The sequence below is a fragment of the Panthera tigris genome, chromosome B1 (assembly GCF_018350195.1).
Source record: "Panthera tigris isolate Pti1 chromosome B1, P.tigris_Pti1_mat1.1, whole genome shotgun sequence".
NCBI lineage: Eukaryota > Metazoa > Chordata > Mammalia > Carnivora > Felidae > Panthera > Panthera tigris.
Window position 1 is genome coordinate 169,817,865 of NC_056663.1, and position 22,872 is coordinate 169,840,736.

General features: G+C 43.1%; 1 protein-coding gene across 7 annotated transcripts in view; it reads left to right on the plus strand.

Annotated features, from left to right (window-relative positions):
* Window positions 1-22,872, plus strand: part of APBB2 (amyloid beta precursor protein binding family B member 2) — a 382,950-nt gene that overhangs the window by 3,726 nt on the left and 356,352 nt on the right. Inside the window, exon 1 of one of the 7 annotated variants that reach the window (XM_042984640.1) lies at window positions 19,703-19,893. The exons of the other annotated variants lie outside the window; for them this stretch is intronic. The gene's annotated coding sequence lies outside the window, so the exon portion shown is untranslated. Of the gene's footprint in view, window positions 1-19,702; window positions 19,894-22,872 lie in introns of those variants that run through there. 7 annotated transcript variants of the gene reach the window in all.

Sequence of the window (22,872 nt, forward strand, 5' to 3'; positions counted from 1 at the left end):
TGGCAGTAGAGTATAGTGGGCTAGGAGTCAGGATACCAAGGGAGACACACAGGCAAGATTTCTGTTGCTTTTCTTCTGTCATCATCGTACTGCATGACCCCCAGAATCCCTTGAGGTCTTCATAATCTAGGGATGCCCCTGGGTATTTGCTCAGAGCTTTGGAGAAAGGGGTCTAAAGTTGAGATCTTTTTCCAGGGAAGGAGTTCCTTACACTTTATTCTCTTTTCAAAAGGATATTTTGAACTAGGTAGTTCACCTCCAAGGAGCCAGCACCATTCAGCACTTTGTGAAACTTTTATGCAGTGGTAGTGGAAAAGCTTGATGAGCTGAAGTCTAAAAGACTGGCATTTTACACTTAAATGGACTACTAATATGAGTAAGAGACTACAACATTATTTAAAAAATTACTACATCTTGTAAGAATCCACATGTACAAAGATAATGTATTTTAAAACTGTTACTCTTTTTACTTTTTTAATGTCACGTTTCAACTTTCAATGATCTTTTTCCTGCCACCAGAAAAACAACAAACATTGAATTCTTTCTTTCTTTCTTTCTTTCTTTCTTCCTTTCTTTCTTTCTTTCTTTCTTTCTTTCTTTCTTTCTTTCTTTCTTTCTTTCTTTCTTTCTTTCTTATTTCTTGTTACAGCAGGAATTAATACTGAAAGCCTTGCCCTAGTATTAGTACAGGGTTGGGGCGCCTGGGTGGCTCAGTCAGTTAAGCCATCAGATTCTTGGTTTCGGCTCAGATCATGATCTCACAGTTTGTGGGTTCAAGCCTTGTGTCCAGCTCTGCACTGCCCGTGTGGAGCCTGCTTGGGATTCTCTGTCTCCCTGTCTCTCTGCCCCTCCCTGCTCTCTCTCTCTCTCTCTCAAAATAAATAAATAAACTTAAAAAAAAAATAGTACAGGGTTATGCTGAGTACTCTGATTTCACAGTATCTAAATTTGCCTTTTAAGAAAAATGGATTGTTCTCTATATCTTTTTTAGTTTCACTTTTTAAAAAAGTTTATTTATTTATTTTGAGAGGGGGTGGGGTGTGTGGGCAAGAGAGGGGCAGGGAGAGAGAGAGGGAGAGATAATCCCAAGCAGGCTCTATGCTGTGAGCTTGGAGCCCGACATGGGGCTTGAACCCAACGAACTGAACTGCGAGATCATGACCTGAGCCGAAATCAAAAGTTGGGCGCTTAACCGACTGAACCACTTAGGTGCCCTTAGTTACACTTTTAAAATAGGCAGGACTCTGATGTTGTAACACCTTAAGTTTTCCATGGCTGTAGGGCTTTTAGGAAAGTATTGTAAGAAGGTATTAACTAGTTATGTGGGCAATTCTTATTTTCCTGCCCCATGTTAAGGAAACTAGCATTTGTTGAATGCTTGCTCTGTGCCAAGTCTGATATGAAGCTTCTTACGTATATTATCTTATGTCTCAGTATCTTTCACATGAATGTCAGCTTCCCAAGAAAGCCCCTCTGAGGAGGTGGACAATAGTTTGATTGCACAGCAATAGAACTTTAAAGTTTTATCTTATATGAGAATATTTCTGACGTTTTCGTTATTAAAGAAGCATTCTGTTGTGAAACATTTTTGATTTGTTATTTGGAATTAGATTTGATTGGAACAGCATGTTTTCAAAATGATTTGAATGTTTTAAATAATCTCTCTGGATTTAAAAACTGTTTTATGTTCGTTTATTTTCAACAGTGTTGTGCTACCAACACATAAACCTAACTGTAAGGGAGATAAACCCAGATTACCCATTTTATTTCGAATGTGTTATTAGTGTTATTAGTATTCTGCCAGTTGATGGCATGTCTCAGGTGAAATGGTTTGTCAGACACAGAGTGACAGATTCTCCATAATAAAAGAGTCTGGTGGGATTTGGTGGAAAGACTATGAACCAGTGACTCCCAAGACTTGCCTCTGAGTCAGGCTCTTCTGCTACTTTCATTTACTGTGTGATCTTGGTGTTTCCTTGTCTGGGCCTCAGTTTTTCCATCTGTAAAATGAGGGAGTTGCAGTAGAGTACACCTCCTATTGGGTTCTTTTGTCCCATTTCAGGAGTCTGTGATGCAACCATTTGAGGACGTGGGGGTGGGGGTGGGGGGGTGATTTGGACTTAATTTAGAGCATTAGATGAAGCTGATTTTGTGTTTCACTAGGTCTGGCCTATCCTGACCTGGCCTTTGAGGAATGCCTTTCCCTCCCTTTTTTTTTTTTTTAAACTTTTTTTCAAAGTTTATTTATTTTTGAGAAAGAGAAAGACAGAGTGCAAGTAGGGAGGGACAGAGAGAGAGAGGGAGACACAGAATCTGAAGCAGGTTCCAGGCTCTGAGCTGCCAGCACAGACCTGGACATGGGGCTGGAACTCATGAGCCATGAGATCATAACCTGAGCCGAAGTCAGATGCTCAACTGACTGAGCCACTCAGGCACCCTGTGGAATGCCCTTCCTTTTTTTGGCCAAATCCTTAACTCCCCTTTAGTTTTTGTCAAAGAATGGTTGTCATAAAATTAACTCTGTGGCCCTGCCAAGTCTAGGTAGGGGTAAGGTAATGATTAGATTTGGATAAAGCACATTAGATATTTGAAACTGTTTTATAGCATCTTCTGAGGGGAAACTCTGCTCTTGGGCATCAGATAAACTGAGAGAGAAGCCTCTACAGAGGCCACAGAGGAGAGTATCAAATGTCTGGGGTGCCGGGCCTACTCCTAGGAAGTTTTGGCAAGCCCTTTCCATGTCCCCATCCTCTGTCTTCAGCCCTCGATTAGAAATGTAGCCCTTGCTCTCTGGAATAAAATTATCATTATCATTTCATGTTAGCACCATCCCTGTATTGGGCAGGTGTCCAGGGTCCGCTTCTGCAGTAGCAGGAGTGGTGGCTGTTGAGAGACATCTACTCAGCTTTGGCAAGATCGTGAACTTTTTTCCTTTTCTTTCTTTTTCTTTTGGCAAGCTATGATGATGGGGCAGAGAACAAAGGAGACTGATGCATTCGGTGTTTGTAGTGCACTTTGCTTTCGTGACATTCACAAAACTCAGTGTCATTAACCTTCAAGCGAGGCAGGTGAGGAGACGCCAGAGTTGTTACCCACGTTTTAATAATTGATGATAAACAGGCAGTAAATCTAATGCTTCTGATGTTAACCAGGCTGCAGGGTTACTAGGCCTCTGGTAGGAGTGAAGCAGTAACTCAAACATGAGAGCCCTAAGGGAGGAAAGGCATAGAGGTTAGAAAGTCAGGTCACTGCAACTTGGCCAGAAGTAAGAAGTCTGGATCAATTTCAAAGTATTAGAGGCCTTGGGGCACCTGTGTGGCTCAATCGGTTGACTGCCAGTCTCTTGATTTTAGCTCAGGTCATGATCCCGGGGTTGTGTGATCGAGCCCTGTGTTGGGCTCTGTGCTGAGTGTGGAGCCTGCGTGGGATTCATTCCCCCCTCCCCCCTCGTTCCCTCTCCCTCCCCCTCTGCCCCTTTCCCCCACTCATGAGCTCTCTCTCTAAAAATAAATCTTAAAAAAAAAAAAAAGTGTTAGAGGCCTTTAGGTGTAGACTCACAGGAGACATTTCCTTTCTGCATAATCTTATTTCCATTATGTTTGAATCCTACCTGGTCTTATAAGCATTGACCAAATGCTAGGACAGACATTAGTTTTATCATCAGGAAAAAGGTCTAAATGTATAATGTATTGATACATAAAATGTATAGATTTATATGGACAAAGATGGGACGAGAACTTGGAAAAAAATGAGTAGTATGGAATTATGGATTAAGGTATTTATGATTTGACAGTGGTTATAAGTTCTATTCTTTGCCTCTCATGGAAATCCTGCAAAATTTTGTCTGCTAGGTAATAACTGAGGTTTTAAAAGTGTAACTCTACTGGAAAGTATGCTTTAGGAATACTCAGGGTGGGAGGAAAAGTGGTTTCGTTTGTGTTTTTCTTTTAAAGTAGGCTAAAAAGAATGCGGTTTTGTAACGGAGCTAGGAGGAAGTGCGCTTAGGAGGAGGAGGTTGGAGAGAACCTGCAGAGAGCTCCAGAGAGTGAAGGGCAAAGCTGTTTTGGGAGAAGGAAAGCTTGGCATTACAGTGCTGTAGGATGTAGTGTTTTCAGAATTGCTGCCCTATAAATCAGATTTTAGTTTCCACACAACTTAAAAGTGCAAAGCATGGTGTTAGGCCTGCAGGCCATTGTCTGTTGGGGATGTGTTTGCTGGCCTTATCAAAATAATGATGATGCTGAAGTGAATGTTTTGTAAGTGTGTCTAAATTAGAAGATGTGCCCTTTTTTCTTTTTTTTTTTTTTTAATTTTTTTAACGTTTATTTATTATTGAGAGACTGAGAGACAGACACAGAGCATGAGCAGGGGAGGGGTAGAGAGAGGGGGACACATAGAATCTGAAGTAGGCTCCAGGCTCTGAGCTGTCAGCACAGAGCCCGACCCGGGCTCGAACTCACAAACTGCGAGATCATGACCTGAGCTGAGGTCGGTTGCCCTATCTGAGCCACCCAGGCGCCCTATCTTTTTTCTCTTTTCTTTCTTTTTTCATGTTTATTTATTTTGAGAGAGAGAGCACACATGCATGTGCCGGGAAGGGGCAGAGAGTGAGGGAGAGAGAGAGAATTCCAAGCAGACTCTATGCTGTCAGTGCAAAGCCTGATGTGGAGGCTTGATCTCACAAATCACAAGATCAATGACCTGAGCTGAAATCAAGAGTCAGATGCTTAATCAACTGAACCACCCAGGTGCCCCATAAAGATGTGTCCTTTTTTCTCTGAGACTATACCCTTCTGATTTGGGGGGTAGATTTTTTTTTTTTAATGAATTGGTGGGAATATTTTTATTTGGCAGCTTAATGGTCCATGAAATTGACAAGTCTGGGAAGCCAGGCCTGAGATGTCAGAGCCCTGCCTTTGGGATAGAGTGAGAAGTGTAGGCCAGGCCAAACTGGAGCTTATGGGTGGGCTGATGGGGCCTCTGGGCCTTCCAGGAATGTAGGGTCACTGGTAGAGACCAGGGTCTTAGGAGCTTGGAAGAAGCTAATTTTGAAAGTGCTCTGGGAACCAGCAGATATTTTTGAATTATAGCCCAAGAATGTCAAAGGAAGTGCCAAGAAGAAAGATGAGGGTCTGAGAGAGCAGAAAGGACAACTGAAATGTGAATTTCAGCAGGCAAGGCCTCAAAATGACAGCTCTTAGTGTTGGTTTCTTTGCATGCAGGCTCCTTTCTGCCAAGGCAGCATGCTTTAGCAATTTGGTGTTGGTGCTTCTAGGAAATGCTGCTAGAGTCAAAGCCATAGAACAACAAGTGGTCTAACAGCCAGCTTGGTTTGGACCTCTGAGTATCATGTCTTCCAGAGCAAGTAGGAAGCTTAAGAATAGTTTGCTCAGGGAATTGCAAACCCAGCTTATTTCTGTTTTATTTATTTTATTTTTTATTTTTGGGACAGAGAGAGACAGAGCATGAACGGGGGAGGGGCAGAGAGAGAGGGAGACACAGAATCGGAAACAGGCTCCAGGCTCCGAGCCATCAGCCCAGAGCCTGACGCGGGGCTCGAACTCACGGACCGCGAGATCGTGACCTGGCTGAAGTCGGACGCTTAACCGACTGCGCCACCCAGGCGCCCCGCTTATTTCTGTTTTAAATAGTAGGTTAAGAAAATGATGTATTTTCTTTTTTTTTTTTTAATTTTTTTAATGTTTATTTATTTTTGAGACAGAGAGAGACAGAGCATGAATGGGGGAGGGTCAGAGAGAGAGGGAGACACAGAATCTGAAACAGACTCCAGGCTCTGAGCTGTCAGCCCAGGGCCCGATGTGGGGCTCGAACTCACAGACCTGAGATCATGACCTGAGCCGAAGTCAGACGCTCAACCGACTGAGCCACCCAGGCACCCCGAAAATGATGTATTTTCAAATAATACTTTAAAATCTATGCTTAATGATATCTGGGTCTTAGTGGTCATCATGGCAATCTATTGTTGGAGCTCTTTGTGCTAAGAGCTTTATCACCGTTAACCTATTTAATTCTTACAAAATGCCGTAGTGCTGTCCCCATTTTAGAGATAAAGAAACTTTAGAGGTCCTTTTCACTAAAGCCTGCACAGTGAACAGTAATGCTAACCCTGTAACTGTAGTGAGTATAGAGGAGTCCATCAGAGGATTGCTGAGGGACTGACAGGATGAAGAAATAACATTTATTAATTAAGGGTCAACTACGTGCCTTGTGTTTTACGGGAAACATCTCACTTAGTCCTTTAGGGTACCTCCTTCTTATCTCTTCTGAGTGAGGAACCTTCCTAAATTCACCATTTGGGGAAGAGGTGAAAATTTCACCTTTCATCCATTTTCACAATGGACATTAACCTAAATCCACATATTTAATGGTGGAATTAGTTCTTTCATATTACGGTTCCAATATGCGTTTCTTTCATGTGCCCACAAATTGAGTAGTAGAAAATCCAGATATAATTTCTGAATGTGTCTGAAACTAGGGGTTGCTGTATAGCCTCTCTGGACACATTGCAGTCTAGAATGTTTCTACTGTGAAAAAATACACACTGGAATCTGATTGGTTGTCACGTGCCGATCATGGGGCAATGCTAAGGATGGCAGAGGTTTCTGATGTCTGGGAGAAGGTGAGGTGAGGGTTTCCAGGTTTCTCCAGCTACTTGTGGCTGGCTTGAGACTTTTGGCCGCTGGAGTGGTGGGTCTGGAGAGAGAAATTCAGCACGCTTGTTGGTGGTGCCTCTCTTTGGGAGCAGCCGGCATGCTCCCTTCTGATTTTCATTGGATTTCCTAAGTGGACTTTTATCCTGGGCAAGAGAGTCTGCCTGTTTGCTGGGCAGTACTACTTGTCAGTGGAAGTGAATAAATTAGAATTTCTTTAGCGTGAGTTAGGTTCCTTGAGTTGATTTTTTTTCCTGAGTGAACTAATACCAAATTTCTGAACCTAGTAACTGAGGCATGGTCTGGACTCACAGGCATATAGATACTTTGAGAAACACTGATTCAACCTCAGATTCTTCTATCTGACCAGAATTTATCTTCTCTTATAACCAGGCTTTATTTATTTATACATTTTCCAGACCACTAGTGGAGACAGACAACAAGAAACCTTAGCTTCATTTATTTGTTCATGCCTTTGTTCAGCAGATGTTTATTGAGCACGTACGTTGTGCCAGGCACTGTGAGAAGTTCAGGAAGACAGAGGAATGTACCAGAGCACTGACTGTAAGGTGCGACAGGAGAGGCATGTGTGTGAAGTCTGAGGGAGTGGAGAGAAGGAAGGCTGTCCTCACTTGGTGGGAGTGAGGAGCCATGGCGAGGGACTCCTAGTGTAAAATCCCCACTACAGAAACCCTTTTCAGCTGACTCCTTTTCCATTTTCCTTCCCTCCATAGAACTGTTACAGCCTGTTTCTTCTATCCAATACCTGGGATTTGCCACTCCTTCCAATGGGAACCCAGAGATTTGGCCTTTCAAATCTCTATAGCAGTGGTTCTCAAAGAGGAGTGGGGGAGGGCAATTTTACCCTCCAGGGAATATTTGTCTGTCTGTCTTTCTTTCTTTCTTTCTTTCTTTCTTTCTTTCTTTCTTTCTTTTTTTCTTTCTTTCTTTGAGAGAGAGAGGGTGCAAGTGAGCGAGGGGCAGAGAGAGAGGGGGAGAGAGAAGAGAGAGAGATGGAGAAGAATCTCATGAGGGTCAGAGAGAAAGAGAGAGAGAAGAGTGGGGCTCACCCAGAGTGGGGCTTGAGCTCACCCAATGTGGGACTTGAACTCCTGAACTGTGAAATCATGACCTAAGCCGAGGTCAGATGCTTAATGACTGAGCCACCCAGGCGCCCTTGGAGACATTTTTGATTGTCATGACTGTGGAAGGAGTACTACTGGCATCTAGTGGGTAGAGGCCAAGGATGCTTGTAAATATCATACAGTGCGTGCATGCACAAGACAGCCTTAGGGAAAGGTGGTAGCAGGTGGTTAATAGCCAGATTCTTAGGCTTCCAGTCTTGCTCTGCAATTTAATAGCCACATGACTGGCGACAATAGAATTACAGAATTACAGGTGGAGAACAGAATGTACAGTGCTTTAGTTTCATCATCTATAAGTAGGAATACTAATGGTGCCTATATGATATAGTCATTAGGAGGTTTTCATGAGTTAATATTTGAATATAATAATGAACAATACTTGGCATGAAGTAAGATCTTAACAGTTATAATTATTTTTTATTTTGAGCAAAAACTTTAACTTTTGACTCCAGAGAGCTTGAGTTTAGAGAATCCAGGGCAGCTGAGTTTGTGGCACCATCTCTCTGTATGCTTTGGCGTAAGAATTGGCCATTGTTTTTGTTTCTCTGGTCCCTTTTTGTCCATGGGTTTTATTTTCCACTGTTTCCACCTCTTGATTCTAGGACTTTTGATAGCTTTGTCTTTCATCCTTTTTTCCCAGGGACCCAGATTTATGTCCTTAATGAACCTTTCCCTGGAGGGCTGAGAAATATATTTATGATTTTTTCTTAGCTCTTTCTATTTTGGGAATGGTGAGAAAGCAGGAAGCAGGTCAGGGGAGACCGCCTTACTTCCTGATTGTCACAGCTCCCTTCTCTATGAAGTTCCACGCAAGAGTGAGAGGCAGGTGGTAGTGCCTGCTTAGTAACTAACTCTTCCCTCTCTCCACCCACCAGCTCCACCCCCAGGTTAGGTGCCTACTACTTCCAAAATACCCTGTAATTGGGCCACGACATTATCTGCCTGCTTGAAATCATTTCTAAAAATCAAAGCAAAGATGTAGAATGTGTCAGTGGGATTTAAAACGTCTTGGTCCTCTACTTGGTTTTGGAGTTGTTCTGAAAACAAAAGAGCAAACTTGTTACCTTAGGTGGCAGTGTCTCTGTGGCCTACAACTGTGTCTTCCTTTCACTTGCAAAAGTGCTCAAGTCATGGTCCTTGCTGGCTTTCCACAGGAAGATGGGCTTGTGGCTGCCACTCAGCAGATCAGATTTACTGTCAAATTTTGCTAACATAATTGACCTGTAAAGATTGCCATTCTGTGTTTTGAATGGTATCAACAGACTTGAGAAAAGTAAGAAGTTGTCATGAGCTTTCTTTTTTTTTTTTTTTTGACAGGAAGCAGGATTTATTGGTGGGCATGAATGGGGAAGGGCAGTGCTGAGGTTCACATGAGTGCAGAGCCCGCCATTTGTCCAAGGGGCCACGATTAGGGATGTATTTGACTCCACAGCGATCTGGAATGAGCTGCTTTTTAGCCACACCATGTCTTCAAATTCGTCCCCATTAAACTTAGTAAAGCCCCACTTCTTGGAAATGTGGATCTTCTGGCGCCCAGGGAACTTGAACTTGGCCCTACGTAGGACCTCAATCACATGCTCCTTGTTCTGCAGCTTGGTACAGATGGACATGATGACTTGGCCAATGTGGACCCTGGGGCTTTCCGGAGGCACCCTGCATACCTGTCTGGAGCCTAGATTGGAGAATGCGTGAGGCCAAACCTCAATGTCCACCGGAAAAAAACTGTCTCTAAGGTCCCTCAGGGCAATCCGTACAACCAACAGGCAAGTTGTCATAAGCTTTCTAATTCCTTCCCCATGACACAGTTATCTCTCCCCTGAATGAGAGCAGTGGCCTCTCAGTGGCCTCCTGGCCTGTCCAGCTCCATTCATTCAGTTTGGCTTCCAAAGCGCTGGGCGCTGTTCCAAATGCTGCCTGTGGAAACGGACCAGGGTGGAAACTGACCAGGATGGCCACTGTGTCTGCCTGCCTAAACTCTGTCTGGCGGGAGAGACTGACTACTGTGATAAAATGTGATGTGTGCTACCACGAGGGGAGGTGGGAGGTACTCCGTGCTTCCGAGACTAGCACCTGCCCTGGTTGGGTGTAGGGGGTGTGTCAGGCACGGCTTCCTTCCAGAGGAAAGGGTAGACAGCATGCCTGGCACCTCCACATCTGTAAGGTGCCCCTGACTCCAGACTCCTGCTTGGAGCTATGTTGTTGCTGATGGTGTGCCTCCCTTCCTTCCCACCACTGTGGCCTCTCGTCGAGTTGCCTTCTCTGTGGTCTCTCTGTTCATCCTCTGCACTGCCTGCAAAGTGATCTCCTGAAATCCTCTGCAGGTCCAGGCATGCCCGTCCCAGCCCTCCAGGGGCTCCTCATTGCCCTCAAGATGATGTGCCAGCTTCTTGGCATCACACCTGGTACCCTTCATGATCCGCTTTGCTCTCCATCTCATGCTCAGAGCTTGAGCCACACGGTTCTCACGACCTGCCCTTTTGGCTTTGGGGCTTTTGTCCTCTGTTCCCATTGCCTGCAACCATTCTTACTGTCGGTGTATTCTTTACTTGCGTGACTTTTGTTTCTCCTTCAGAAGTAGCTTAATCATCACCCACCTCAGTGTGTGTCAGAATGACCTGAGGGCTGGCTAAAACACACATTCTCCCCTTACCCCCAGAGTTTCTGACTCCCAGGACTGTGGGGTGGCCCCATCAAAGTTTGTACTTCTAACAATATCCTGGGTGATGTTGATGCTGCAGGTCTGGGGACCATGCTTGGGAGACCCTAGGTACATGGTCACCAAGGACAGGGTGACTGGCTCTTTTTGCTTCCACTGTGAGCGCCTGACAATCTCTCTTACATCAAGCCTTTGTTGTCATACTGCTTTGCAACTATTTACTTTCCTGGCTTCTCTTTAGTCTGTAAGCCCCTTGAGGGACAACACTGTTACTTTATCTTTGTGCTCCCAGTGCTTAGAAATCCTGGGTGCTCATTAAACATTTGTCAAAGAATGAATATATGAATGAAAAATAACTTTATCATTGGAGACTTTAATAAATATGCCCCAGAACTTATTTTAGCAGCTAGTTTTTCCAACAGTTTCCCCCACAGTTGTGAAGGTATAGGCTTATAACATGCTGTTAATGAGATCAGCATGCGTTTGGTTAACATAAGAGCCAGTTAGCTGTGTGGTTTTGTGTCCAAATTCTAGAAAGGTCTAGGGGAGGGACTAATACTAAGCATATTAGTGTTTCTGGAATTACTCAAAAATTACTCAAACATAGGTTTTTAAATAGTGGCTTGGTATGCAAATATGTGTCCAAAAGATATGCAGATGTCATTTAATTTAGCAACCATAGCATAACTGTGGTCTTTTTATTTGAAATAATAAATCTCAGTGAACTGATATTAAATGTAACCAGATGTTTAAGCAATCATTTCTTTAAGCCAGAGGGAGGGATAGCTAGAATACTTCATGTGCTTACTCATTCCGTAGATGTTTATTGAGCATCTATCTACTATGTGCCAATAGGCCCTAGGACTATGGCAATGAGTAAAACACTCCTGCTTTCTCAGTGGGAGGTGCCAGGGGGAAAATAGAGTTGGGGGATGTGATGCAGAGTGCCTAGAGGGCTCCTTTAGATCAAGTAGTAGGAAGTGACTTATTAAGCTGTGTCCTGATTGACAGGAAGTGATGGCCATGTCGAGATCATGACATGGAAGGGAGCAGTTTAAGGCTACGAGAATGGTGCAGAGGGCCTAACTTTAAAGCCTGTCTTTGAGGATCCCTGATGCCCCTGTGGTCTTGAAGACTGGATTGACGTCACCTTATTATTTTTTTTATTTTTTTAATGTTTGTTTATTTTTGAGAGAGAGAGAGACAGTGTGAGCAGGGGAGGGGCAGAGAGGGAGGGAGACACAGAATCCGAAGCAGGCTCCAGGCTCTCAGCTGTCAGCACAGAGCCCGATGCAGGGCTGGAATCCACGATCCGTGAGCTCGTGACCTAAGCCGAAGTCAGACGCCCAACCAACTGAGCGACCCAGGCGCTCCCCGCCTCCACCCGTCACCTTATTATTGTGCTTGCTAATTCAGATCCAGGCTCAAGCCTTGCTTCCACAGCTCCAAAAGCAGTACTTCCCAAAGGGTGTTCAGTGAAACCTGAGTTATGGGAAATATGTTGGGAATAAAGGTTTCTGCCATTGAGTCCAGAAAACTGCATGCACCTTCTCTTTCCATTAACATATTCAGGAGGTTAACTACATTTAGTCCCGTGTTTGCCCACGGGCCTACTTTGCGCAGCATCTTCTGAACTGATGTATCTTGTTGCACATCTTGGACAGTCAGCTCTAAAGCTGCTGCTTCGTGCACACCTAAAAGAATATTTCACGTGAGGCAGGCTTCTCTCTGCTCTTCACGTTCCACTTCCCCTTTGGTGACTTTGATTGTGGAAGAGAAGGTGGGAGTGGGATTTCTCACATTGGTTTTCCAAATGCCTTGTGCCCAGTGGATCAGTCCACTGATTGGGGTCCAAAGGTAAGTGGCGTTTAGAGCCTGAGAGGTCATTGTTCGTTCGCTGCATTCGGGGAGGGGTTGGCTGTAATGTCATGTCCATGCAAGCGGTTTCTGCACACGCTTTAGCCTCTGTTACTTTAATGGAGAATGGTTTGTGGTTGAGTTATTCATTCTGTCTTCTTTTGGGTATGTAAACATCGCTTTGGGTGTCAGCTGACCCTGAGTAGAAGTAGGGGGAGAGGAGTGATCTGCTGGGAGTTGCTAAGGGTGAGCCTTAGGTATGAGAACATTAAGCTTGGGTCAGACGCTGTGTACTGAACCTTTACTGATGTTTTGGAATCTTAATACCAGCTTAAAAAATACTGGCATTTAGATTTCCTTTCAGTTGAGGTATGTTTGGTTTTGGCCCTTCCTGAAGTCAGAGCAGATGGACAGGGTCTGTCTTTTTGAAGTTTTGTTGTTGACCTTTATGGTTCTAGTTTGGCACAGCAAGCCCGGAAAGGTTCAAGGTGGGATAAGCTCACTGAAAACTTTCATTTGAGGGAGAGTCCAAGATGAGTCTTTGTGTAGAATAATTCAGAGTAAAAGAGCATTTGGCTCATTTGCCAGGGTTGCGGGGAGGCTCCCATCCTGTGCTGCTGATTTTTTGTGCTTGGGGCAATTTCCAGAAAGAGGCAGTGTGGGGCCTGACTGAGAAAAAGGTTAAAGAAGCTGCAGATACAGATGGAATAGTCCTGGAAATGGCCCACCCAGCGAGGGAACTAGTGGTGGGGCACTAGAGGGAATACCTGGGGTTTCCTTCTAGTTCTAGGAATTTGGAATGATTAGTGCTTTTGGGTCCTCTGTGTTGGGGCACTGTGTTTGCATGGGTTGTGCTCTCCTTAAATGAAACAGAAACTTTAGTATGAGTGGTGGATATATTGGATACCATTACTGTGCACAGGATTGCCGTGTCTTCAATTATCTAGTATCCCCAAACTCCTGCATTCAAATGATACACATTCCAGTGACTTGAGCAGGAAGTGTGAGAAGTGGTGGAACAGAAGTAACACTCACTGCTCTTATGCATGAGACCTAGCAGTTGGGTCGGTGTCGTTTTCTAAAAATGTCTTTTTTTCTAGGTCTTGAGGTTATTTCTACTAAAATGAGTAAAGGAAGTCTTGCATTCCCTCAACTTAGGTATAATTGTCTCCCGGTCAAAGTCATCTCCTGCTGACTTGAGTTTTATTTCATCTTAAATCATTTTCCTTTACTGGTACTAGATCCTGCTGTTCTATATATTACATGTATATATTTTGCAAGCCACAAGTTGAAACAAGAAACAAAAATAAGGCATGGAGTTTTATTGAATTTTATCTTTTCCCCCCTTAGTTCTGAGAACATGTGAATTGCAAGAAAATCAATATGAAAAAGCTGGGGAGAATGTTGATTTGCGGTATTATTATTTTTATTTCCTAGGAAGAAAACGGGATTTTCATTAGATGCCATTGCGTCGTTTTCCACTGAGAGCGGTAATAGTGGGATGGATGGCCATATCCGGAGTTTGTATACATTTTTGCTTAAAATGTAAATGTTTTTTGTATGAACTTTGCCAAGGTGTTGCCCTCTTCCTGCAGCAGCAACTATTATACAGTATGGTTCTGTCTTGCCAAGGACCATTTCCTTTTATCAGAGTGAAACTTCAGACAATTTTAACTTAGTTCTACCATAGGGGAGCTTGGAAGATACGAGTGTTCATGAAAGAACATTTATTTTTCGTTGGCCATTGACCTTGAAAGTAAATTTTTGAAAAACTTGAAGATCTATTATTTTGATTGATGGTTAGGTTAAAGGATACTCAATGTGATGTAATTATACAAATTGCATTTGCATAAAGCAAAAGATTATGAGAGAATGAGTAGAAATGAAAATGGAGTGCTTGCGTCATGGGATTGTGGATGATTTTGTTGGCTTTCTCATTCTTCTTCCTCCCTGACCGTCATTAGTGTTTTTATGTCCTTTTGGCATGCAGTAAAAGGGGGAAAAACATGCCCTCACATGTTCATTTTCGTGTCCTCTAGAGGATGTGCATTTCAGAGCGTTTCTTCAAGGAGGCTAACTGGGAACAAAAAAGAACTGGCAATATGCTTAGTGAAATAAGCCAATCACAAAGGGACGGTTATTGAATGAATGTGTTTATGGGTCCCAGAATAGTGTAATTCATAGAGACAGAAAATAGAAAGGTGGTCGCCAGGGGCTGGGGTAAGGAGGTAACAGAGAGTTAGTGTTTAATGGATCTAAAGTATGTATGATTTGAGGAAGATGAAAAAAGTTACAAAGACAGGTGTTGGTAATGGATGTACAACACTGTGATTGTACTTAATGCCACAGATCTGTACACCTAAACACGGTTGTAACGGTAAATCTTGTTATGTGTATTTTACCACAATCAAAGGGAAAAAAAAGTTTAAGCTAAAAAAAACCCCAAAAAACAGAGAGCTGTTCCCGTTTCCTTCCTGTCCTCACCGACTGCAGCTGCTCTGGGCATGCTCTGATCTTGGTGTAGCCTGCCACTGGGGCTGAAGCTTTGAGGGGTGCAGAGGGCACAGACCCCAGCATCTGGGGGGATGTTTAGGGGCTGCTTGACCTGAACATGATCCCAAGCTCTTGTCTTTTAAAAAGCTTTCTTTTATGAGAGATGAACCCTGAAATTGTGAATTGGGTAGGCTCTCTGTGGGACATAGTTTTGGCCATATCTGTTACTGACTTCTAGGAAATGAAACAGTTTGGTAAAAATTAATCTTCATTTGAATGTCTTCCCAAACTGTGGCACTTTTCCCATTTATCTCGTTGAGTGTTTCCTCAAAGCCAAGTGACTGCATGGCCTAACTTTTCTTTCGTCTTGTTCGTGTTATTCTCAAGAGAGAGTCGGCTGTCTGTCTGGACAGGACTGAGTTTCAGTTTGGGCCCTGCCCTGGGCAGGTGGATATAAGTGGGTACCCTGCCTGAGCCACAGCTTCTCCCGTCTGTAAAATATCTGGAACGATTCATACCGGCTTGGGAGGATTTATTGTGATAACGTGAAAACACATGCTGCTTTCTTGATTTCCTGTTGTTGAAATGGTCGGTAGGTTGACGAAGCATTCTAGAATAACCCCAAATTTGTTATTGGGCTGTAGAAGATGGTTCTTGATCAAAACTTAGATATTTTTCAGAATTAAAATATTTTAAAAGATCTTTTAGAAAAGGCAAATGGAAAGATATTAATAATTGGTAGTAGATTTTTCATGCTTTGTGTTCAGCGCTCTGAGAGTTTTTATTGTTACCTCATCTCCTGCTTTTTTATCTTCAGAAAGTGTGAATGATAGTCCCTCGGAGTGTTTTGTACCCCTTATTACAGTTGGATAGTCTTGGAATACCCGTGGATTCGATTTGATCCTGGGTCAGTCTCAGTGCAGTGCCCCTAAATAAGTTACCTCCTTTCCCTCACCTATGGGAGGATCCTATAGAAATTATAAGGGTTAATGTTTATTGAGCACTTACTGTGAAACAGTGGTCACTGTGGCATGTGTTACATGGAGGGCATCATTTGGTCCCACGCCTCTGTGAGGTAGTTGCTATAATTACCCTCAATATAGGTGGGGAAGCTGAGGCTTACCAGTGTCCAAGGACATACATACAGCTGGAGCAGGTGATCGGATTGAGCTGAATGTCGATTATGAGGACAGAACTTGGCACTGGGGAGGCACTCAGTACATGTGAATGCGGCATGTATGTGTGCATGTGTGAGCACACACACACTGCACACCCTTAAATTAATATTTCCCCCAGGTACAAGAGTTACTAGGTTGCAAAATCTGGAATTCCCTGGGAGCGTAAAGAGTACCTAAGTGTGGGAAGGCTCATGTTAGCAGCACAAAGTGTATTTGGTTGTGATTGTAGCTGCTTTGCATTTTTTTCTAATTTCTTCTTTAAACAAAGAAAATTTCTATATACTCTGTAGGATTAATATGTACTTTTAAAAGATGTAATTGAGGTTTCACTGTTTTTCTTTAGGAAAAAGCCAGTTATTTCTGTAATCATTAAGCATCCTGTCCTGAGAATAATTACGGAGGATAAGCTGCTGCCACCAGGGGTGTGCAACTGGCAGTCTTGGAATGTTCTGTAAATATATTAGCCTGAAAATTGCATTTTAATGTGGTGTACTAGTGAAATAGAATTTGACTTGCTAAATTATTCCATGTTAATAATGATCTTTTTCTAAGGAAGGCTGTTACAGTATTAAAAATAAAAAATAGGTCGTTTGTATCTTCCAAAATAATTGAACTGTCCTTTGGGGTAACCTGTTAGTACTTTCACTTCTATTTGACTCTGGATAATTCATGGAATGCAAGAAACAGAATTTCAGGTCAAGAATTTGATTTTAGGAAATATCATTTTCTCTACAGTTTGCTTTGAGTAGCTTTGACCTACATTATATCCCGACTGAAATGCTATATTTTAATATTTAAAACAAGTTAAGGCAGCTTATGTGGTACTACACATGATCTCAGCTCGCAAAATGTATGCATTTAGATATCAGTGATGCCTTCTTTAATTTTTTTTTAATGTGTATTTATTTTTGAGAGAGAGCATGAGCAGGGGAGGGGCAGAGAGAGAGACAGACAGACAGACAGACAGAATCAGAAGCAGGCTCCAGGCTCTGAGCTGTCAGTGCAGAGTCCGATGCGGGGCTTGAACTCACAAGCCTTTGAGCCGTGAGATTATGACCTGAGCTGGAGTAGGCTGTCCAACTGACTGAGCCACCCAGGCACCCCATGTCAATGATGCCTTCTAAGAAAACCATTTCAAAGACTAACTCCTGAGCAGTGGATTGGTTAACAGTTATTCATGCCAGAGATTTCCCCCAAGTTTATTTAAAGAGCCAAATGCTGAATTAACTTGTTTTGGAAGTTTTTGGTTGCTTCCCTCACACACAGAGAAAATCAGGCTGTCCATGTGTGGTGAACATATTTCTCATGATTAATAGATGAATAAAATACAGTTGATGATAGAGTGAATGCACAGGTTTGACACCAGACTCTGGAAGAATAGGGAGGCTCTTAGCAGGAGAAATTTGAAACACCCATTTCCTTGAAGAATTGTGTACTTCGTTTACATTTTCCAAATTTTTATTAGGCTAATTTTTATTAATCAAAATTTGAAGGCAATTTGAAGGTTACATGTAATCTTAAACTGTTGGTTGTAGACCCCAGGGAATCATTTAGCTTTCAAAAGAAGGGAGCACTTCTATTAAGAGTTTTAAAAAGAAAATATCAACTATCAAATAGGTCACTGTTATAGAAGATGGTTTAATTCTTGTTCATCAGTCAAAACTCAGAGATGTTGGCTTAAATGGAAAAAATGGAGGTAAAAGAGTGGGAAGCCAAGCAGATTATAAGTACTTGAAGTTTTTCTGTGTATTAACTGGCTTCCATTTGAGAGAAATACTTGCTTTCTCATGATAAAGAAAATTTCTCTTGTACTTAAAACATGTTTACATTTTGGTTGCGTCCTGTTTACCTCGTATGTAAAGAAACCCTTGGATCTCAAACTTTTAACCACTCCTTATTCAGAAGGGTGATTTGAGAAGGAGCAAATCTTGCATCAGTGAAGAGGAAAACTGGTTAGAGAAACAGAGTCATTTCTCTGCATCTTCGGAGTCAGTACTATACAGGCCATATCCGTTAGGGGTTGAACTGTGTCATTCTCCCCCTCCCCCGCCTCAAAGATAAATTGAAGGCTTAACTAACCCCTGGTACCTGTGAATATGACCTTACATGGAAAAGGGACTTTGAAGATGTCGTCATGTTAAGATGAGGTCATACTAGAGTAGGGTGGGTCCTTAATCCATTATGACTGGTGACCTTATGAGAAGAGGGAAATTTGGATGCCGACCAAATGAGAATGTCATGTGGAGGTGGGGGCAGACTGGAGTTACACTGCCACAAACCAACCAATGCCCGGGGCCTCCAGCTGCTGGAAGAGGCAAGGAGGGACCCTCTCCCAGCGGCTTCTTGGAGGGAGCTAGGGCCTGCTACCATGATATCAGAACTCCAGCCTCTAGAACTGTTGAGACAATAAATTCCTGTTGTTTCCGCCTCCCAGGTTGTGATTGTTACAGCAGCCACAGGAAGCTGCAGGACAAGTCAGACCTCCAGAGTTTGAATCCTGGCTTCACATTCTAGTGTTGTGATTGATCTTAGGCAAGTTACTGAACCTCTTGGTGCCTTTCCTCATCTATAAAATAAGGCTAAAAAGAGTATCTTCCTCATGTAGTTGTTTTGAAGGTAATGTATGTATGATACTTTGAACAATGCTATTATATGTAAAGAAAATAGTCATTTTAGAGCTATAATTGATTTTTTATCATTCAGCAAATATCCCCTGAGTTTCCTTTTTAATAACAGGCCCTATGCTAGACAGTAAGTGAGCCAAACAGACAGGATCTCTGCCCTCACAGATCCTTCAGGTGATCATTCCCTGTATTAATGTGAAGAAGAAAGGAAAGTGGATTCCATGTGGCATCTTAATGAGCAAGAACCTTTCCTTAGACCTCAGAGAGTCTGGTGCAGAACCTGTGTACTGGACAGGCAGTGAGCATGCAGCCAGACTGCCTGGGGTCAAGTTCAGGTTCTTACTAGCTCTCACCTTAGGTGGTAACAGAATTTTTAACTTCCTCTGCTTCCACATCTGCAAAATGGGGACATAATAAGAATCTTTTTCAATAGGGTTATAGTGGTGAGGATTAAATGAGTTAAAATGCGTAAAGTACCTAGAATAGTAAGCACTTCGTAAATGTCTTTGTATTATGAAATGAACCCCGAAAGATCCTAAATCTATAAATGAATTTTTGTGATATTTATAATAAGCGTGGAGAATTCAAGTATGGATTAGATGTAGCTCCTTTCCACATAGATTCATGGTCAAGGTGAGGGAGATTTATTTATTTACATGTTAGCGAAAAAGCATATGAACAAAAAATGGTGGTAGAAAGTAGAAGGAGCATGATTAATTCTCCTTGGAGGACCAGGGAAGGTTTCCCAAAGATGGGTTTTAGAGGTTGAATAGGAATTTGCCAGGCAGCAAAGGAAGGAAAGAATATTAGGGGAAGTGAGAGTAGTACATCCAAAAGTCTGAGGTCTTAATGCCATGATAGGTACAGGAGACACCCAGTGGTCATTCACAGCGGTGTAAGGGTGTAGGTATGTCCTAGAGCCAGGATTCAGACTCTGCCGCTTACTGCCGTGTAACCTTAAGCTATTTTCTTGACCTCTCTGTGCCTCTGTATTTTCATCTTTTAAGTAGTGATAACAAGCTTTGAGGGGATTAGATGAATATATTAATTTGAAGTGCTTAGATCAGTGCTTGGCCAAAGTGCATGCTCAAGAAGTATTGGCTCTAATTAATGTTACTACTCTTGTATTTGCTATTGAAAGACAAGGTAGGCTCACTTAATACTCTCATTCTAATCCACAGATTCCTGTGGGCCTTGTATAAATGCTGCACCCTCAGGTCCGTGTACTTTCTTGAAAAACTTTTACCGTTTGAACGTTGGGATTAGGAGGTAAAGAAAATACAGTGTACTTGGTTTAAATAGAGGAAAAAATGATTAAGATAGGCTAGACGTTGGCACAGAGCTATGTGCAGATTGCTGATTAGGCAAAATAAAAAAAATAAACCAGCATGTTGAGCCAACATAGTTTTGTTTTTAAATCTGGCGAACCACCTGTATCTCTAAGTGATCAATTTAAAGATGGCTTTGGTTTGTTGTTAATTGTCTCCAGATTACCTGGTGACGGCAGTCTGTGTTCTGAACCACTGTGAGTTTAAACAAGCCACTCCTGGAATGCAGTCTCCTGGTGGCGCCACCCAGGTTGGCGTGTGTTCGGAGGTGAGAGGGCACATACGGCCTTGGATTTCTTTGGCTGTCCTTCTCAGGGCTGTGATGTTGCAAATGCATGATTTCAGCCATGGTCCCACTCACTCTTATTTTTATTTTTTGAAGGGGGATGTCATTTCCAATTGTGGTTTTTCTTTGATTATGAAAGTAAGATGTGCCCGTTACGACAAGACTTAGGCAAAAAGAAACTTAAAAGTAAAACAACACGAGAAATTTTAACATTTGGAGATAATAATTGTTAATACTTGGAGTGGAGCCTCTTAAGCCCCCTCTCGCTTGCAAAAAAAAAAAAACAAAAAAAAAACCAAACTCAACTACAGGGGCAGCTAAGGCCAGTGTTGGGCAAGGGGCAGGCTGATGAGTGAGGTTTCTGGGGAGATGCTTAATTAGAAATTGTTCTGGAAAATTCAGGACATAAACAACATAATAGCAGTAATAGAATTATTTTACATTAAATTAAAGTGTTGGTGATAATAAGTGGGCAAAGTTTATATCTGTTCATCCAACATGTAGTTTTTGAGCACCAGCTAGATGCTCAGGTTACAGCATGCACACAGCAGGCAGAACTGAGCTTTCCTGGGACTTGCACCATTGTCAGCATTTTAGACGGTAACTAAATAAAATAATCGACATTATAAGGTGTAAGTGCCATGGAGAAAAGCGGAGCAGGCTATGGGGCTGGAGAAGAGGGGGCTTAGGGGGAAGGGATGTGATTTTACTTATTTTATTAATTTAATAAAATTAATTTAATTTGATAAATAAAAATAAATAAAATAACATTAATTTAATAAAATTAATTTTTAAAAGAATGCCTTTCAAAAAAAATTTATTTTTGAGAGAGAGAGAGAGAGAGAGAGAGAGCATGAGCAGGAGAGGAACAGAGAGAGAGGGAGACAAGGAATCCGAAGCAGGCTCCAGGCTCTAGGCTCTGAGCTCTCAGCACAGAGCTCCATGTGGGATTTGAACTCACGAACCACAAGATCATGACCTGAGCTGAAGTCAGACGCTTAACTGACTGAGCCACTCAGGTGCCCCCAGGAAGCGGGCATGTGGTTTTAAACGATGTTGGGGATGGACAGAAAAGTCTTGACAGGAGAGGTGGTGTTTGACTCGAGGCTTGAAGGAGGCAGAGGGATGGCCTCTGCTGTGCATGTTGTGGGAAGAAGCTTTCCAGAAGGAGCTGGAGGATAGCGGGGCTGGAGTGACATGAATGAGGGAGAAGTAGATGGGCTCAGATAAAACGGTGGGGATGAAGCAGTGCCTGGGTGGCCCAGTTGATGAAACGTCTGACTCTTGATCTCAGCTCAGGTCATGATCTCATGGTTTGTGGGATTGAGCCCCATGTTGGGCTCCACACCGGCAGCTTGGAGCCTGCTTGGGATTCTCTTTCCCTCTCTCTCTGCCCCTCCCCGTGTCGTTCTCTCTCTCTCTCTCTCTCTCTCTCTCTCTCTCTCTCTCTCAAAAATAAATAAATAAACAACAACAAAAAAAGGTGGGGGTGAAGGTAATGAAATATCCTGCAGGGCTGGTTAGGCCATTGGAAGAGCCTTGACTTTCATGCCAGGAAAGATGTGAAGTAGCTGGAGGCTTCCCAGCCAAGGGTGATGATCTGACTGATGTTTTATGAGGGTTGTCCAGTGGCTGTGGTGAGAATCGACTTTAAGGGTGCTGGGTGGACTCCGGAAGATCAGTCCGAAGACTGGTTTAATGTGGTTTGAGATGATTGAAGTGTGTGTGTGTGGGGGGGGGGGGGGGTGGGGGCAGTGGAAATGGTGAGTTACTGGATTCTGAATATGTTTTCAAAGTGAAGCTGATGGGGGCACCTGGGTGGATCATTCGGTTAAGCACCTGACATCAGCTCAGGTCATGATCTCACGGTTTGGGGGTTCGGGCCCACATTGGGCTCTGTACTGGCAGCTCAGAGCCTGGGGCCTGCTATGGATTCATTGTCTCCCTCTCTCTCTGCCCCTCCCCTGCTCATGCTCTGTCTCTCTCTCAAAAATAAATAAAAGTTAAAAAAAATATACAAAAAAAGTAATACAAAGTGGAGCTGATGGGATTTATCAGTGGGTTGAATGTGGGGTGCGGTAGGAAGGGAGGAATCAAGGATGATCCTGCGGGTGTTAGTCTGAGCAGCTCGAAGTGTGAGGCTGCTCTGAATTGAGATGCAGAAGTCAGCTTCTGGTGGGACCGTGTTGTGGACTGAATGTTTGTGTCCCCCACAAATTCAGGTGTTGAACCCCTGTCTGGAGCGTATTAGGAGATGGGCCCTTTGGGAGGTAATTAGGGTTAGATGAGGTCATGAGGGTGGAGCCCTCACAAATGGGATTAGTGCCCTTACAGGGGTCGCAAGAGAGCCTGATAGTGCTCTCTGCTCTCTACCATGTAAACATACAAGACACAGTCTACAACCCGGAAGAGGATACTCACCAGACACCAAATCCGCCAGTGTCCTGATCTTGGACTTCCCAGCCTCCAGAACTGTGAGAAATAGATTTCTGTTGTTTTTAAGCCACCTACTCTGTGGTATTCTGTTATAAGAGCCCAAAGGACAAAGGCAGGACAGATCAGGAGTTGAGCTTCAAATATGGTATTTTGAGGCGTTGGATAGAAATCCAGTTGGACCTAGGAACCTGGCAGTTG